Below are 20,487 nucleotides of genomic sequence, written 5' to 3' on the forward strand. Positions count from 1 at the left end.
ATACATACAAACACTGTTATCATTAAGTGACACATTACATACCCAACCTGTTCATACGCCTGACTAATACGTATACCTGCAAAATATTAAGCTCCAAACATTTGAGTAATACATATACCAGAGGAACACTAATTTTAATCCAAACATCTGCCTAATACATAAACCTGCAGAACGCCAGGCTTAACTCAGACACCTGGTTAATACAGATACCTGCAAAATACCAGGCTTAATACAACCATTTGGCTTATACATAAACCTACAAAACATTAATCTTAATCCAAACATCCGGCTAATACATAAACCTGCAAAACACCAGGTTTAACTGAGACACCTGGCTAATACATATACCTGCAAAACATCAAGCTAAATACAATCATCTGGTTAAGACATATACCTGCAACTAACCTAGCTTAAATACAGACACCTGATTATACTGTATCTTCAACAGCCCTTGCATATTTTAAACATCTGACTTTTATTTTACGCTAAAACACAGAAACAAGACCTGAGAGCCAAGCAAACAATATAATCTTCATTATCCCTTTTAGTAGAAGCCTTCCCTGTGTTCCATAAAATAACTTGGAAGCAGCGAGAATCATCTAATAATAAATTCCTTCAGATTCAGTGAGTCACCAGCCAATTCTCCTTCTCCAGGTTAATGCTCTTCATTCCTAGTTAGAAGAAGAAGGCTATGATCTGTTCTACACCAGGATCATTAAGGCAGATAGTTACCGACACTTTTTTCCCCTTCAATACGACACACAACAATAGAACTTACAACGAGATCGCCAGGTATACTGCTGGACCAACAAAGACTCAGGAGGAACAGACTATGACTATCAGCTTGACCACTCGAAGAACTGAAATCGGGTTTTGTTCTGTTGCAGGCTTCATGTGCTAACCATTACGCCACCTGATCCCCTTCCTTAGTGGAATGATGGAGGCAAGTTATATCCGAGGAGTAAACAATAGTATTAAAAAGATAGGAATGAACTGAATAACTGAATATGTACTCACCATTGTGTGTATGTGTGTGTGTGTGTGTGTGTGTGTGTGTGTGTGTGTGTGTGTGTGTGTGTGTGTGTGTGTGTGTGTGTGTGTGTGTGTGTGTAAAGCAAAGATCAAAACGTTCATGTGTATATTTTTCTGTGGAAAGAACTGAGTAAGGTGTATGTGCGAGTATTTGGGCATACAAGCAAGTAACGCATATGTATGTGTTTAACAGAATAAAATCGTCACCTGCAGCACACTTCTCCACCCTCTGCGTTGGTGACAAGCCAGGCCTCATCCCCACAGCAGGCTTCTCCCTCCTTCGGGCGCTCTAAAAAAAAACATATTGTATTACTCCAGTACAGTGAATAATAAACAAAAGAAAATAACATTTTGCCCAGCGTTAGACCAACTCATTAAATAATGGGAGAGTAAATAATCCCATTTGTCAATGTATTACATGATGTTGTTGAGAGACCTACTCGTGGTAGCACCGATATAACCAGTTGGTTCGTCTCCTCGGTTTTAGAAAACGTCCCTAGCTTATTGAAAGGACTGTGGGCTGCAGAAAAAAGCAGTTTCAGCCTGCATTTCACAGGGATCACGTCTGGATGAGCCTGGGATTGTAACCAGTACTACTAATACTGTATTAGATATGCACAGTTCTTGCTAAAGGTTCACAAAGATAACTTATGATCAATACCTTGTCCTAACTATGATTTGCTTTGAGCGAATGACAATGAGTGAAGACGGTTTAGAGTAAGTCCTGTCCACTGCATGAGGGTCATGAAGAAAGATAATCAATTTTCAATACGTCTTAATCTTCCCATATAACAGGATCAACAATACTAGTCAAATTTTAAGTCCAGTGACGGTTCCACGCCATCACGTGGTGACACAGATATAACTGAGCGGATCCATAGCTCTATTATACATAAGTCCCTCAGTTGTCTCCGAGAGGAAGCTGGTGGACTGCAGGAAACGGGCAACCTAGGCCTGCAGCTCAAGGCGTTCACATCGGGAGAAGCCTGGGATTGCAGTTACTACTGTTAGTACTACAAACGTGTTTAACCAACTTAAAGGAAACTTTTCGAGCTGCAAAGGTTCGATATGGCCTTCATTAACCCTTTTTGTATGGGGCAACCCCCTCTAAACTATATGTAGTTGTCAGGCTGCTGCAATAAATATGTATTTCTCCCATCATAAGCTTGTACAAATGTTTATGTATTGATACAACTCAGTCTTTATGATGGAAACAAGATAACTTTGTGTCAAGTCAAAGTGAATAGAAGAAAGGCACCAGAATTACCTTTTTAACATGTGTTAGAGTGAATAAAGTAGGAAAAAAAATGTAGGTTAACCGCCAGAACACGAAAGAAATAAGGAAGGAAGGAAGGAAGGAAGGCAAGAATGAATAAGAGAATGGACGAATGGGTATGGATTGGAAGAAAGAGAAGGGAGGGGGAAATGGATAAATTAATGAAGGAATAATGACAAAAGGATGGAAGAAAAACAAGGAATGAAGGAACGGATATCTGAATGATCGAATGAATGAGCACAGGTTGGATGACAAAGAAGGTAGGATGGCGGGATGGATGAAAAGAATGAATGAATGAATGTATGAGTAAGTAAGGTAAGGAAGGATGAAAGAAAGGAAAAAAAAGTAAGAGGAATGAATCGAAGGGTGAAGGGGAGAAATGGGAGAAATGGAGTTCCCCCGAGCTAAGCCCTGTATTGGACTATATAGCCCCGCTAGGGTTACAGGAGGGAGCTACCCCTCCCGGCACGGCAGCCCAGGCGAGGCTCGAACTTACAATCCCCCGATCAGGGTGAAGGGGAGAGGTAGAGAGAGGTGGTCAATACGGAGTGGAGGGGGGATAAGAGTCATGGAAAAAAGGTGAAGGGGAGAAACATGGAGAGGAAGAAATGATATGGTAAGGGAGCTAGAATGTACATAGACTAGACAGTGTGACGCGACTGAGTTTGATGGTACGAGGAAACTTTATAAGACGAGAAGGAGGAAGGTAGATGTGGCAACTGAGAATGTGAGAAAGCGAGGTACGAAAGCTGATGAAGCTAAGGTATTGAGAAAAGACAGAAATGGTTGGATGATGTATGAACGAAGATGCACCCTCCCAAAAGTAAACAGATCATTCTCTTGTTCGGGAAGGAAGGGAGGAGGGAGATTAATTTCCCACACAAAAGTCAGATGTTTCATTTCCTCCCAGAACAAGAGGGGCTGATCAGGTAGGAAAGGAGTAGGGAAGGGAAAGCTCAGGTGATATGGGGGAGGGGGTGAGGTGGATGAAAGGACCTCTTTCTGTGCTGGCACTGACATAACCAGCTGTCTTCGCAAACGTCCCTCAGCTCCTTCCCTGCTTTCCGGAAAAAAAAAAAAAGAAAGAAAGAAGATAGATGGTGTGCAAGAGAAGGGCAAGCTCAGTCTGGAAACAGCCGGGAGACTGAGGTCGTAGTGAGGTGAAGACTCACCGGCCACCTCCGGGCACTAGCCTGACCGTCGTCCAACTTTTCCTGGCGTGTATGGATGCGGCGAGCGACCTGTTCCTTCCATGGCGGAAGCTGGGTCAGGACCGAGAGGTGTATCTAAGTAAGACCTGACCATGGTTTTACACTACCGGAGGTGAGACTAACGCAGGCTGGGGGTCTCCTGACTGGTGAGGAACACTTGTGTGGTGGGTGTGCTGTAGTGCAGCCACTTCATAAAGATATTACCATGTCCCAACCTGATTTCTTAAATAGATTTCCAGAAAATGTGTTTTTTCCCACAAAAATTCCCACTAAATGTATCAGGAAGCAATAGTTGCCAAAACGTCGCAGAAATCACCAGCTGTGCGTTGGCACACGTTTTATCTAAGTCACCAGCAGTGCAGAGTCGGGGATACACCCTGACACACAATAACTAGACGGGTGATAAGATTTTGCTAACCAAGATTGAATTTCGAATATGGCAATACTGATCCATACGTTTTTTTCGTCTTCTTGCTTGAATTTTATCAAAAACTTGCTTTTTCGTATCCGATGTTGGTGAGAAGTCTGTTCATGTCTTTGATCCCATCCTTTTGCCCGTACCAAATTTGGATATTTTTTCAGCCGATGTTGCAGAGAAGAAATGGCAGAATTTCATAAGTACCATATTCACCTGAGAAAATATTTCAACGGGTGCATTAGAAAAAGGAAGAGGAAGGAAAGAAAATGCTGATGACTGTGTTGGAAATGGCTGTTCATCAATAGATTTCTTTCTTTCACTGACTTCATTTTGTTTATCATCAACTATATTAAAAGCCGAATTGTATCTGGAAGCAATAGTTGCCAAAACGTCGCAGAAATCACCAGCTGCGCGTTGGCTCAAGTTTTATCTAAGTCACCAGCAGTGCGAGAGTCGGGGATACACCCTGACACACAATAACTAGACGGGTGATAAGTAGTGCAGGCAGCCTTATCAGGCGCAGTTGTCATTTCACTTCTGTGAAATATTACGTATCCCGTTCGAGTGCCTACACACACACACACACACACACACACACACACACACACATATATATATATATATATATATATATATATATATATATATATATATATATATATATATATATATATATATATATATACCGTACATTAATTCCACGTAAAATCCCAACTACTCTCACAGTAACTAGTTCCCTTAAATCCTCCCACACAGTCCTGTTCCACGTACAGATTTGTGGGAAATTGCCATGAACTGACCACTTGGGTGGATGTTTGGATCTTGTGTGCCTGTCTTTCATGCAATCTCATCTCCTTATCCCTTCTTGAGTCATCTCATGTACGTCGTGCTGCCGCAATCTGTGACTGGCTCCCTGGGCCACTGATCATGCTCCACACACACGGGTTGACACATTCCCGCCACATACCTAAGGATTCGCATTTTAGTTGTTTATTCATTAACTTTCAAAAATTAATTGAAAGTCAAGTTGATATAATTAAACTGTTGCCCCTAAATTATTGGGGCTGCGTAAAACAATCTGGATGTAGCTCCAACATTTTACGGGAGCTGTGTGAAGCAATTTTGTTGTCATTCCAACAATCTGGGGGAGCTGAGTGAAGCACTTTCTTTGTGTGTATGGCTCGAACACTGTAGAGGGCTGCGTGATGCAATGTGGATGTGGTTCCAACACTTTAGAGCTGCGTGAAGCAATACAAGATTGTGGCTCCAACACTTTACTGAGACTGGTTGCCTAAAGTAATATGGTTGTTGATTCAACACTTTACGGGGGCTGCGTGAAGCATTATGGTTGTGGCTTTAACGCATCAGGGACATTAGTGAGATAACACCTTTAGAGTTCGTCCATAAAGTTAATAAATGAATAAACGAAATATGATTCTTGGTGTGACAGCAAATCAACGAGGCTCGTGTGGGATGTGTGAAGCCGTTTGTGGAGCAACTGGAAGGTGGCGGATGCACCACGCCACCTTTCCACCTTCTACCAAGCGACTGACAAACCATAATATGATATTAGTCACGAAGAAGTGTTATGGAAAGGACGTAGTGTTGTAGCATTATCTGATGCTATCACTGAGCTATGTGAAATAATCCACAGGTGGACGAAAATCTAGGACAGTATAAAATGAGCGAATTCATACCAGGTAACAGACAGCTGATCATGAAAACTGAGAATAAGGCGCACTTCCAGGCAATGAACTAACAGAGAGAGATAGAGAGAGAGAGAGAGAGAGAGAGAGAGAGAGAGAGAGAGAGAGAGTTAGGGGGAGGTATTAAGAATTGTATACTGTGATGACACTGTGAAACGAAGATGAGAGGAAGTGAAGTGGATGAGCAGGAATGTGTGACATAATATTCGTCATCATCCTGACCTTTTTCCTCACTTAAGGATGGAGTGAAGTATGACAGAGAAAATAGGAAACAGAAGAACTACTAACAACATGCTCAGTGATATGGACATACACACGCACACACCATTTAAGGCTCCGCCTCATAGGTCTACTTATCTGCACTAGTATGTGAGTCAACTTGTATCTTAATAGCTGTTTTGTACTTCATATTACCCACCACAAGAAGTCAATCCATAGACAGTCAAGTCTGGAAAGGTTGTTAGACTCCTGTCATATACTCCTACCTACATGTTCAGTTCACATAATTTGATCCTCTGTCAGTTCCCCTGTTTCATTAACTCCATGCCTCGCTGCTTAACCTTCTAGCGACGAATTACCGTCCACCCCCTCGATGTAGTGCAGCCTTCAGGTGACTCTACACCGAATGAAAAGGCAAATTGTTTCGTGTAATACCAGCAACGATATCGGTATACTTTGGATGGTAGCCGTATAATCAGATGGACACCTGGAAATCTGGTACGTTAAGGCGTTCCAGCCGCATGGGATCCGTTAAGGTATCAGTCGCAGGACTGGTTGGGATTTATTACTCACATTATGCCCCTCAGAGGCGAACGAGGCTGTGTATTAAAATATTTACGAGCTCCTCAACCTGTTTTTACCTGCGGCTAGCCGATCTTTTTTTTTTTTTTTTTTTTTTTTTTTCTTCTTCAAGGAAACTTCGAATATCTGCTCTTGGATAGCTCTGACCGGTTTTCTTACTCAATAGAAAGTTCCTCAGCTTGAAATTTTTAGTTGCTGTAACAAGTCAGCTGTTGCGTCAGCTAACACATCAGTTGACTATTAGGTGGTTTTCAATTTCGGCTATAAAGTGGCACTTTAGCATAATGAAATACAAAGTTGCTCAGCATGAATTTTTGAGTTGATTTGCCGTGCCAGCTGTTGATACATCAGCTGATGCACTTTTAAAACTGGCTGCAATAGTTTTGCAGCAGGTCACTGAAGACAATCTTTACTTGTTTAATATGAAAAGCACAGCGGTATTCATGGTAATTACAAGTGCTTGTGGGCCCTTTGAGCCCTCTCGCACTTGCTCCTGCAGACGGCTCCCGCGCTATGAACTCGCTTTCTCGTGCTTTGCACTCGTTTCCTCGTGCTTCTCACATGCCTCGAGTAGACTCGATCAGTCCCGGTACCGAATGAACTGATTTCCGAGCCAAACTTTGATCACTCTTAACTCTAATAAAAAATCATCAGTCGAGATGAGACCAAGTTTTTCGACATCAGCGAATTTTCTGCGATTTTCATGCCATTTTTGGTGCACCAGGACGCCTCCGTACCGAAGAAAGGCGTCCTCACCTCTTTTCAGGAATGGAACCCAAGTTGTCCGCACGCAAGTCCGAGATATTAACCACTCGGCCACGGCAACCGACCGGGCGCCGGGGGTGGCGTTTTTTGGTCAAAATTTGATCGCTTATTAAATATAGTAAAAGTTTCTTAATCGTGATGGGACCAAGTTTTTTCACACCAGCGAATTTTTTGCGATTTTGGGGCCAATTTTGGTGCGATTTCAATGTGCAGTTTCGTCTTCCCAAAATACACACACACACACACACACAGACGCACGGCTACTGCTACAGTATATTCGATTTAAATGACTGTATTCTCTCTCTCTCTCTCTCTCTCTCTCTCTCTCTCTCTCTCTCTCTCTCTCTCTCTCTCTCTCTCTCTCTCCTTACCTCCATTACTACCTTCCCAAGGACCTTGGCCGAGCGCCCCTGAAAAATACAAACAGTAGATATTGACTATAAATCATAGTAATCAATGTAGCAGCAGCAGCAACAACAACAGCAGCAGCAGCAGCAGTAGTAGTAGTAGTAGTAGTAGTAGTAGTACTACTACTACTACTGCTACTACTATTACCACTATTTCTATTACTACTAGTCATCACTGATGCGTTATTTTTAATACAAATACAGGTATATTTCAGTGAGGAACAAAAATCCCAAGTGTTAGCAGACATGTTCAAGAAAGAGTGATATGACATGCTAACGTTGTGCCCGATCAAGATGAGAGAGAGTAGGAAATGAATAACAAGGTGTGACGTGTATACTGTAGAGTGGGTGTTATGTACTGGGCGTCATGTGCTGTAGAAACACCTGTTATATATTGTTACAATTTGTGACGTGTAAAAAATAAGGCGTTACTTGTATAAGTGTGACATGAATAAGGTGTGACAGGGATAAGGTGTGACATATATAAGGTTTGGTATGTATAGTGTGATACGTGTAAGGCAATAGGTGTATAATGTGCCGTGTATCGTGTGATATGTATAAGATGACATGTTTCAGGTGTGATATATTAGGTGTGACATGTATAAGGTGATGTATAATATGCAACATGTAAAAGGTGATGAATAATATGTGACACGTACAAGGTGATCTATAATATGTGAGAAGTACAAGCTGATGTATAAGATGTGACATGTATAAGGTGTGAATAAGGTGATGTATAATGTATGATATGTATAAGGTATAGCAAGTGCAAAGCGTAACATGTATAAGGGGTTTTATGAACACTGGAGGATGAGTAAGGAGGTTGCTGGTTTGTTAGTGAATGACGCATAAAGGAACAGGAGTAGAAATGCTCTGGAACCTGCAGCGAGGCTCTTCTTACAGGCAGTTTGACGCTCATCAGCAAGCGCCCACCTTACTAGGTTTTTCACCTTCGGAGGGCTCACTGCATAGAGACCGTTAACGTCTCCTGGTTCACTTTTTGTCCCTGCAAAGATTTTGTGGCTTTCCCCTTCGCCCACCGTCTTTGACGCTCTTCTCTGAGGGCTTCCTTTTAACAAATTCACCAGAAGCAGAGGAAGAAGAACATTGCTGGCCACCCATTGCCCTGCTGGCTATCGCCGCAGGTTAAAAAAAAAAAAGTGGAGGTAGTAGTAGCAGAATAATGCAATCCTTGGCTCATCTGATGTGTACGCCTAATGGACTGCAGTTATAAACTGCCCTTCTCATGCAGTCCACCATTCTCCTTTCGAGGGACAGGGAAGTAGTTGAGGGAGGTTTGTATAACCAGGTAGTTGAGCAGCATGGTTATATCGGTGTCATCATATGAAGGTAGTTGAGGGAGGTTTGTATAACCAGGTAGTTGAGCAGCATGGTTATATCGGTGTCATCATATGAAGGCGTCCCTCGCAAACACCGGGAATGGGTGGTGAACTCAAGGTGCATGTGGATCGTAATTAACCACTTGAATCTGTTGATGTACTTTTAACTTTATCCAGTCCACAGCCAGACGATTTTATTAAACCTAGGAGGTATTCCAAGTAGCTAGTGAAAAGGTTGGCAGTAATTATATCAAACCCCTCCAGTTGAAAAAGTATGATTTTACATAAAACTGTCTGTTTGTATCAACAATAAATTAACAAATGACGCCACCGCATTGAAGGATTTAAATTTGACTGGGCAAAAGAAATTCTTAAAAGGGTATAAGGAGGGACAGGCTGTGGGAGAGACTGGGTGGACAGTTTTATTTAGCTGATAATGAGTCATACCTGCTTAGCGGTAGTGTTAATATATTAGGGCATGAGTGAAGAGTGACGTCAGTGGAAATGGAAGTGTTTGAACTATATGTAGGTTGCGTAGTCTAGGTAGGACATGAAATTGAGAGATTCGAGTAAGATGTGGAGTAGGGAGGTGTACTTACTGAAGGGTAGAAGAGTGTCCTATGTTGGTATATTGAAACACAAGGAATAAGTATGAGTAAGGTGGTCAGCAAAGGTAGATGTTAGTTAGCTTAAGGGTATGAGGATGCGTGGAAGGCAAAGAACAAGAAGGGTGGATGTGAGAAATGTATGTGTGATACAGTGAGGAAAGGAAGCTGAGGACATGACACGGGCTAAACCCTCTTTTTAAACTTTTCAGTAGAAACAATGGCTCCAGTCCGAAAATGCTTGTTTAGTACATTAACAAAAAAATAAATAAATAAATAAATAAGTAAAACGAACTATTGTGAAGGCTTACTTGTGATGATGACTCTAAAATTTCGAATGTTTTAAAGAATAGGAAATTGATATGTAATCTAATAGTCTAGGTATTGTTTCTATTTCTGCTAAGTTTGTACTCTAAATAAACTGAAATTATTTTCAACTTATGTGTGCGAACACTTCTTTGTAACTAGTGCTATCTACATGTTTGTAAAATTAACTGCACCATATGATGCTGGGAAAAACTCTATTTTCCCGACTAGAATACTGTCCCAATCTTGTATAAGTTCATCCCAGATTTCACTCAAAAACCAGTTTCAGCTGAAGCATCGTCTGAGAATACTAGTCTTAATGCATTTTTTTTTTTTTAAGCTCTCTTTTGCCTCTAACTTTTCTACCTCTCGTCATCTTTTTTGTCCTGCCTCTGCATCAGCATTTACATTATCCATCATAGGTACTGCCTATCATGTCTTCAGTCCCGATTTCTCTCTCTCTCTCTCTCTCTCTCTCTCTCTCTCTCTCTCTCTCTCTCTCTCTCTCACCTGAGGCCAGGGACAGCAGCAGCAGACTGAAACCGAGGACTGCCTTTGACCACATTTTGAAGTGTTCTTTGTGTAGATCAGCAAGTCAGCAAATTACCACGTCACCAGGTCTGTGGGACAAATTAATAAAAACACATTAGTGAAAAGATTCACACATGCACTTGTATTCTAGGTAACATAAGAGGTTTCCAGCGCTTTTTGTTCAGCAATTGATCGTATACATTTTGTCATTGCATTCCGTGGTATGCTTGCATATCGTTTAAATATCGACATCATTCGAGTCAGTGACACGCTATAGTAAATGTTGGTGCAAAAAAACAAAATCAGTCGTCAAGCAAAAGGGATGTTACGGAATCTCCATACCAGCTTTAAAATACTGCCTTAGGAGGCATAGTTTGAAATGTCCGTTTATGACGTAGAAAATTAATTATTTCAACAGGCTAAGCATTTACCATTACTCCTCCCTCGTACTTTATTACTCTCTTGTGTCATTCGTTAGAAATGATGACGTATTTCGGACAAGTTATTAAAAAAAAAAAATGTAACCCCACCTTTTGAAGATGTGGAGGTATTCGTGGACGTGTTATGTCAAGCAAAGTGTAAAGAGAATGACACTGGGTTAGTATACTGAGTGGATATGATACAGTGGATATGATACAGAGCATAGGGAAGAAAGTTATACATCCACTCAGTATAGCCTACTAACCCAGTGTAATAATACAACAAGGAAGTGCTCCTATGGAAGCAAAACTAATAAGCCAGAACACTAATCCGATCAAAGAACCATTGTCCTCCCTTGCCACGAAAAGTTTCTCAATAGTACTATAACACTGAAAAAGTCTTAATGTAGGCCTACATATAGCTTTCACGTATGAAAACATCATCAAGAAAACCCTCAACAATGATAGCCCATCAAACAATTTAGTTTCTTATATAAAATACCATGAAAAAATTGTAAATTTTATCTAAGACAATCTGGAAAAGATTGGCAAACCAGAAGTTCATAGCACAATTAACTGATTAATGGTCCAGTTACTGGCTTTTACCTCTTTTTCTTTTCATTATTTTTATTATTATTATTATTATTTTGCTTTACGATGCAGGTCATCATACTTATTTTTTTCAGTTTCTTGTTTTCTTTTTTTGTGTGTGTGTGTGGGAATATATTTTATGTGTGCATTTTTAAAAATAGGCATCGTCCAATATCCGTATTCTACGGTTTTTGTTCAATCTGTTTAGCAGACCGTCTGTTCCGCTTTGAAAAACAAAACTTGACTGTTTTACCGAGAATGTCAATTATTTCTACGACGAATGTCAAGATTACCATGTTAGACAGCATTAGGCTACCTCATGTTACAGGCTGCACTATCAGTACATTACCTCATCATCTTATTTGTCAAGTCTATGTGAATTATACTGCATTGTTCCCGTTGAAATCTCAACATTTGTTCAAATAATTTCGAAGAAAACCTACTTGTGCAACACATTATGTGTCAAATAAGCGTTAGCGGATCCAATGACGTTAGGTATATCTTGTATGCAAACACAGAGATTTCATTTACTGACGTAATTAATACACAGATGATGATCAACTACATTTTAACATACTGTATGCCGAGTACATTACTTGTTAATATGTGTAGCCATTTATTTTTTTTAACACCAAGATACAGTCTTGTTTAGCTAATATAGTTAATAATTTCATTTACATACACTAAACCACGTAATTTTAAGTTTTCCGCGTCCTGGAAGCCTATAAGAACTAACAAGTTTTTCCTTTTAGTATGCCATATTGCATGAAGCCACATCACTACTAGACAATTGCTGAAAAACTTACGTTTTTCAGTGAAACTCTAGCTCTGAGTATGGCGGGTAACAGTGGGTGGGGCTTACTATGTCATCATTGACCAGCCAATCAGTACCGCATAGCACGTGACGTCACTACTGGTTATCCAATCAACTCCACGGACAGTTGTGATGTACTAGGCATAGAGATCCCTATTATCTTTAATTTATGATATTTACTGTACATACTCTCAGTGGAACCAGTCTTAGGAAAAGAAAAAATCCCAATTTGTTAAGACGATGTATCAGTTTAAAATGTAAGAAATCTCTAGCACAAAGTGAGGGGGAAAAATATTATTTTCATTTTGTTAATACAGAGTCACTGCGAGTAGTGCTTCCTCATCCTTCTATATACAGTACCTTGACTCTAGGTGCTCGCATCGTTCACAGTAAAGTGTTATTTTGTTATAATAAATGACTTATCACTGTGATCTCGGGAAGATTATATATTGGTAACAAAAGAACAGGATTCCTAGCCGTAAGAATTCTGTATTTAGCAAGCTGCACTGCATGAACCCAGCGATTGTTTTCATCAGCCTGTTCTAACAGTGAGTTGACAGAGGGATATCGGAAGGCGTTAAGAGTGGTGGCAGATAGACGGTATGGTGCTAACGTGGTGGCAGTGCTGAAGTGGATGTTCTTATGTACAGAATGTAATAGTAATTTGGGCAATAGAAGTATCTTTTTGTCCTTTTGAGAAGGTGGGAGTGTAGAGAATTGACTCTTGTATCTTATTTAACCATCTTACAAACAGGAATATTGAATTATATTTTTTTATGCAGGGACGAAGGAACCAAAGGCCAGGAGCCGGCAAGATTGTTCCCTCCAAGAAAAAAAACAAAAACAAGATAAGGGGGAGCCAAATTCAAGGTAGTTCATTTCGAGAAGCCCGGACACACTGCGTTTGAAAGACTGGATATCAGAAGCAGTACAAAAGGCAGACTGAGGGGGACAGTTCCAGAGCTGATCTGTTGCACACATGAAAGACTGGGAGTAACGGTTGGCTCCTGCATTAGAGTGTTGGACAGAAAAGGGAAGAGAGGTTATTGCTGGACGGTTGCTAGTGCTTGCTGCAGTGGTGGAGGGATACAAGCAGACAGTACAGAGGAACAGTAACCATTGAAGTAGCGATGGAAAAGAGATAAAGATGCAACACTGCGGCGAACAGGCAGAGGGTGAAGGGAGTCAGTAGTAGGAGGAGAGTTAAGGAGGCGAAATGCCCTTAACTCCACCTTGTTGAGAAGAGCTGTACGTGGGGAGCCTCCTCACACATGTGGGTTGGGGTGAATAAAACCCAGGTATAAAGCAAACAACTGTGCAGGGATAAAGAAGGCACAGGGTCGACTTAGCACATCTAATCTCTTGGAAGTAGATTTTAAAAGAGAGGTAATGCGATCTTTCCAAGATATATCCCCGGAGAATGAAAACACGAAGTATGTTTAAAGATGATGCACAATTCAGTTGAATATTGTTAAAAACTTAAAGAAGGCACAGGGTCGACTTAGCACATCTAATCTCTTGGAAGTAGATTTTAAAAGAGAGGTAATGCGATCTTTCCAAGATATATCCCCGGAGAATGAAAACACGAAGTATGTTTAAAGATGATGCACAATTCAGTTGAATATTGTTAAAAACTTAAGGATGCTCTTGAGGAAGATTTTGATGAGTTGAAAGATGTAAAAACTGAGTTTTTGATGCACGAAAAAAACAAGATTTCTTTTACCCCAATGAGAGATATGAGCCATGTAAGATATTAGGTGTGCCATAGCCTCATCCCTTGTACGTTGAAGAAACTGCTGAAATGGATGCTGCAAGATGCAGATGGAAAGATGAAGGGAGGAGTCATCAGTGTATGAGTGGATAGGGTTAGATGTACAACTTAGAAGGTCATTCATGAATAAAAGGAAGAGAGTTGGTGATAGGACAGAGCCCTAACGAACTCCACTACTGATAGCTCTTGGGGAATAACGGTGGCCGTCTACAACAGCAGCTGTAGAACGACCAGTAAGGAAGTTACTGATGAAGGCACAAATAGAGGGACAGATATTGTAATAGGACAGTCTGGAAATTAAAGATTTATGACAGACGTGATCGAAAGCCTTTGAATTTCAAGTGCAATGGCAAAGCTTTCTCCAAAGTCCCGAAAGGAGGATGACCAGGAGTCTGGTATGTCGGGACAAGATCGACAGTGGAGCGTCCCTGGCGGAACCCATACTGACGACCAGAAAGAAGGTTGTCATAGTAAAGATGCTTTATTTCTTTTTATTGAGAATAGACTCGAAAACTTTAGAAATACAGGATGTTAAAGCAATCGATCTAAAGCTAGAGAGTTGGGAATGGTCACCCATCTTTGGGACAGGCTGACTGAGATCAAACTTCCAGCACGAAGGAAAAGTACAAGTAGACAAAGGCAAAAGAGTTAACTGTACACAGAAGCACAGTTCTTGAGGACAACAGGATGGACCCCATCAGGCCCATGTGCCTTATTAGTATTAAGGCCAGTGATGGGAGAAAATACATCAACTGAAGAAATTTTCATGTAAGCCATGAGCAAGTCAGAGGGAGAAAGCGATGGCGGAACAGCACTGGAATTGTTTAAGGTGGAATTAGAGGAGAAAATCTGAGTGAAAAATTCTGCTGTATCAGTAGAATAAAGAGCTACAGGGCCATCAGAGTGGAAATGGGCAGGGAAGGATGATGAGGTAAAGTTGTTAGAAAGTTCTTGCCACGGTGCCAATAGAAGCGAGAAGAATCTGAATTGGAGAGTTCAGAGCATTTAGTACGAATGAAATTATTTTTAGTAGAGAGAAGAACAGACTTACCACGAGTCTGGGAAGAAACATAAAAGAGATGAGATTCAGTAATGTGCTGGCGTCCCAGTGACTGAGTGATGCAGTGTAACCCGAAGGAACTAGAACCCCTCAAACATCATGCGATACCTCGTGAACCAGACAGAGTTAAGGCTTTCCAACAAGATGCGGTCCATAAGCGCATAAATCTAAGGGGTAGTCTGGGCTTATTGTTAAACATAACCCTTTGCAAAGGTGGCAACTGGTCTCCATTACATTAAATATATGGGGTACATTGCCGAGCACTTGAGCCAATATGCTCCTTATGGGGTAATAAAGACTGGCAATGGATAAGGGGATGGTAAATCTCCTGTAGTTTATTTTACTTTATATCACGATTGTTAAGGATTGTTCAGATTATCAGATTTGTGTGTGTGTGTGTGTGTGTGTGTTTTTTTCAATTTTTGTTTATGATCCCTGTTTTTCCAAGTATTCTTCTTCATTTTTTTTTCCAATTCAGTGTCCACATGGTTTTGCCATTTATAACCCCATGTTTTCCACGAATTTCAAAGCCTGCCCATTATGGTGAAGATACAAGATTCTAGACTGCGTAAGGAGGTGAAAATTAAGGGTGACTTCTGGACGAAAATAAAAAATTAGAATTTTGAGCTAAGATTTTTACACGATAAACTAGGTTATATAAGGATCATTTTGGCCAAGTTTGATGGTGATTGAAGCAGAACTTTTTGTGTAGGCTCTTATTCATTTTTTTTTAAATTCACGAGAGCTGTTTTGAGTACTTCCTATAGTTGATACAGCTTTCCTTGTATATATATTATATACCCATTTCTTTTATGCCAAATGTACATAATTATTCTGCTACATTTGTAAACAGTGTTTTGCCGATTGGTCTATTCTATATGTCTACTGAATATTATTTTTATAGACTGAGCAAATATAGTTTTTTTTATAAGAGATAATGAAAGATAATATTATGTCATTAGAATGGTGTTTCTGTTTCTAATTTTACCACATCTATTGCTCTTTTGAATAAAGCAAACCGTTTGGGAATACATTTACAGGTTATGGAGTTATGCCATATTGTTATCAAATAACTTACATTTCTAAAAATCAGCAATTGAAGTTTTCAAACAGAGCCATAGTTATTCAACCAAAACTATTGTATGTGTTTGATATGGTGTATCTACGTTGTTTGCAGCTTGTTCTGAGTATATGGCACCTGGTCCCCTACTTTTCCAAGAATATTAGGCACTCGTGGGTGCAGGTGTCATGAGGTACCACTTGACTCATTATCGTCATACAGGTGTAATAATAGGCGTTTTATGAGTGCTGGATTGTCATAATATTTTAGCATATTTATCCCTGATCGCCGTTTTCTTTGAGGGAGGCATTTACAGAAAATGTAATTTTTTGACCGGGCCTATGATGTTTTTGTCCAGATGCCAAAGACATTACTTGGTGGCCAAGTGGATAAACTGTCCCAGTCGAAATGATGGATTTGCATAGGTTTGGTGCCAAGGGGGCGACTGGAGACTTCATGATCATGTACTGCTGCCCCCAATATCGGGCCGCTCATATACCTGTAAATCAGTGGAGTACGGTTGCATCAGGCCTCTGCACCTTGAAGAGCATAATATAGAACCGGTTATTGCTTAATAGTCAATTAATTATTTTTCTTTTATCTGGCCAGCTACTGGAAAAAAACGTTCATTGAAATATATCATCTATCAGTCAACAGATGGTTTGATCCATTGTGCCGGAGTGGCGATGTGCATAGCAATGTTGCCTCATAGGGCCATTGTTGGATGGGTAAAACCTCCTCCTTAATGATTTAGTCAGCTCATTATAACTTAATAGCTTCATGTATGTAACGGATACACACTGTGTCAAGTTTACAGCAACCACCATTTTTGTAAATGCATCTTAATAAGATAGTATTGAATATACAGTTGGCACCACATTTCACTTAATTAATAGAAGTAATTGTCACCAATTTTATGAACGGCATGAAAGAAGAAGCCAAAGGCCAGAAGCCAGTAAGAATGTTCCCTCTAAGAAAATTAAACAGAAAGGAGATAACAGAGGACCAGACTCAAAATCTAGTCTTGTCGAGATGTCTGAACACACTGCGTTTGAAAGACTGGTGGTCAAAGACAGTGAGAAATACTGATACAGGAAGACAGTTCTAGAATTGACCTGTTGCATACATGAAAGACTGGGAGTAACAGTTAACCCTTGCATTAAAGAGTTGGACAAAAAAGGGACGAGAGTTTGTTATTCGACGGATGCAACGCGCCCGCGAAAGTGGTGGAGGGATGCAAGCAGACAGTTCAGAGGAGCGGTGACCTTTAAATAGTGATAGAAAAGAGATAACAATGGAACAGTGAAGCCAAAAGACCGAGGTTGCAGGGAGCAAGTAGGGGGAGGAGAGTTACTGAGACTAAAAGCATTTGACTCTGCCTTGTTGAGAAGAGCTATATGTGGGGAGCCTCTCCTCACATGAGACTTGTACTCTACACAGGGGCGAATAAAATCCTTGCATAAACTCAATTATGCAGTGGTAAGGAAGGCACGGAGTCGACTTAGTACACCTAATCTCTTGAAAGCAGATATTACAAGTGCGGTAATCTGATTTTTCCAAAATATATCCAGAGAGAACGAAACCCCAAGTATATTTAAAGATGGTGCAGGATTGAGTTGGATATTGTTCAAAATTAGAGGATACTCCTAGCGAAGATGTTGACGAGTTGAAAGCTTTATGAGCTGAGGTTTTGAGGCATTCAAAACAAGATTACTTTTACCCCAATCTCTGACTCATGTCAGACAATAGGTGTACCATATTCTCATCCCTTGTTTGTTGAAGTAACTGATGAGATGGACACCGCGAGAAGTGAATGGAAAAGTGAAGGGTGGAGTCATCAGCGTATGAGTGGACAGAGTTAGATGTACAGCTTAGAATGTCAGTGATTAATACAAGGAAGATAGTTGGTGACAGGACAAAACACTGAAGAACACCACTGTTGATAGCTCTTGATAAAGAACGGTGGCCGTCAACTACAGCAGTTATAGAACGACCAGAAAGGAAGCTAGAGATGAATGCATAGGTAGAAGGATAGAAACTGTAAGGTGTCAGTTTGGAAATTAAAATTTATGTCAGACAGGATCGAAAGCCTTTGAGATGTCAAGTTCAATGGCAAAACCTTCGCAAAGTCCCGAACACGGGGTGAACCGGAGTTTGAAAGGCAGGTGAGAAGATCGCCAGTGGAGCGTCCCTGGCGGAACCCATATTGACGATCAGAAAAAGGTTGTGATAGGAAAGGAGTTTTAAAATTATTTGTTAACAATTGATTCAAAATTTTTGGAAATACAGGATGTTAAAACAATTGGGCGATAGTTAGAGGGCAGGGAATGGTCATCCTTCTTTGGGACAGGCTGAATGAAAGCAAACTTCCAGCAAGAAGGAAAGGTAGAAATTGACAGACAAAGGCAGTCCCAGATCAGCCACAACCGCCGCTTCTTGGGAGGATCTGCGGTTTTCAAAGTACATCTTAAAAGTGTAGTTAACCCATTAGTTAATAGAGTTCCTGTGCGAGGGATTTTGCTGGAAGGGTACTAAGCGTACCGCCCTCAGCCTACCGGATTATAGTCATTATGCTCATAGGTCCCTACTCCGGGGTTCCCCTCTTTATTGAACTTTGAATATGCCCAGCTTCGTCCTATATTGAGGACACTGGTCGCAAATGGGTTAATACTGAATCGTCGAGAACAGTTCGAAACACTGATATTCGTTCAAATCATAGGGTAAATTAGCCAGAGTCTTGAATCGCAAATAGAGCACCATATGAAAGTGCCGCATCAAATTCCCCTCCTTTCCACTAACATAGCGGTGCTTTTATGGTTCACTAATAACGTTAAGTATTCGGTAATTCCTTATTGCAAGTAATTATCAAAATTTAAACAAAATGAGCATATTTCTTCTAGGTTCGGATTACCCTCTGTGTTTGACGCTTTGGCTTATTGTCCACTACATCTGATAAACTCATCCTGAACTGTGTTGATGGTAACGCGATACACAAAGGAGGCAAACAAGCGTTATGGTGTAATATGCATATAAATCGTTAGGGAAGAGATGTTACGATGCCTTTTATGCCACCTAGAATACGGTCTGGGATTTTTCTGGGATAGCCTAATATACGCGAGGAAGATATTAAAACACTGGATTCTGTTCTATGTGGCATAAGAGGCTTTGTTGCACTTAAGTCTTAGCGGTTTAGTTTGCATATTGCACCATTTTCTCTTGCATGCCTTTTGTACAGCTTTATTGTCCACATCGTTTGAAACAGTAATATGCGAAAGGATATTGATTTCTTATGTGTAGAATAAATCGTTAATAATGAGATATTACGAAATCTCCTAAGCCACGTAGAATACGACAGTTCGCCGATCGGATCAGAGCGAGTCCTGCAAAAAGATGTCCGTGGCACGCCCATGGTCTCGGATTCTTCTTTATTTTTTCCAGGTTACGACAGGTTATTAATTTATGTGAATGAACCATAGTAGCCTGAGTGTTAATATTCAGTATCGGACTGGTCAGGATAACTTTTGTTTGTTATTACAGCTAACACCAAACACTTTTCACTGAGCTAAGAGTGAATGAGTGAGAATTAGCCCACTGAGCCCGTGGATGTGTTATTCATTTATTTGTTCTCTCTCCCGATGCTTTTATTCTGCTGTGGATAGAGTGTTCGAACTAAAAGGTTTAATTATTGCAATTCGATCGGCCTTTTAAGGCGAATGAAATGGTCTGGTTACAGCAAGAATTAAAAAAAAAAAAAAAAAAAGGAGCATCACACTTGGGAAGTAATCATGCCCCAGCAATATCATTGATAAAATTAGGAATATTGTCCCGCCCTACAAACATACTACTGTGTGTGTGTGTGTGTGTGTGTGTGTGTGTGTGTGTGTGTGTGTGTGTGTTTATGTGTGTGTGTGTGTGTGTGTGTGTGTGTGTGTGTGTGTGTGTGTGTGTGTGTGTGTGTCTCACCTCAGTCAGCAGAGGAATGGCGATGACTTATGCTAGCAGGAGCTGAAATATTAGTGAGCGAGTGTTGGGTCCGTCCTGTGTTATATATGAGTGGATGTTGATTATTTCCCTCACTGCAAAGTGTCATTTTCAACGCAACAATAAGTCTTTGTTCAAAGAGGAAACGACCTCATAGCGGGGCGTGGTAAATGTACTCAATGGTAACTGTCGAAATAAAAATGTGTCAGAGTTGTGGAAAACATCCTGAAAATTTTAATACTAACTACAGATTGTAAAAGATTATTTTTTTTACTTCGTCTGAAGCTGAAGGTTAGCCGGGTATGAAGATCAAATGGCAAAAACCACCATCGAATGACTTCTGAACCGCTGTTTTGTTTTGAAAATGATCATCGCAATCAGGTACAGGAATAC

The 20,487-nt window shown here is 40.5% G+C and overlaps 1 long non-coding RNA gene across 1 annotated transcript; it reads right to left on the bottom strand.

Annotated features, from left to right (window-relative positions):
- Positions 1 to 289: 289 nt before the first annotated feature.
- LOC145406389 (uncharacterized) lies at positions 290 to 20,109 on the bottom strand. The gene is made up of 5 exons (XR_013898524.1): positions 20,077 to 20,109; positions 10,378 to 10,487; positions 7,581 to 7,619; positions 1,240 to 1,321; positions 290 to 302 (listed from the first exon to the last, which is right to left on the bottom strand). It is a non-coding gene; the product is annotated as an uncharacterized LOC145406389 (long non-coding RNA).
- Positions 20,110 to 20,487: the final 378 nt, after the last annotated feature.

Source organism: Coenobita brevimanus, chromosome 8, assembly GCF_032717465.1.
Source record: "Coenobita brevimanus isolate Jiangsu-jjx chromosome 8, ASM3271746v2, whole genome shotgun sequence".
Lineage (NCBI taxonomy): Eukaryota > Metazoa > Arthropoda > Malacostraca > Decapoda > Coenobitidae > Coenobita > Coenobita brevimanus.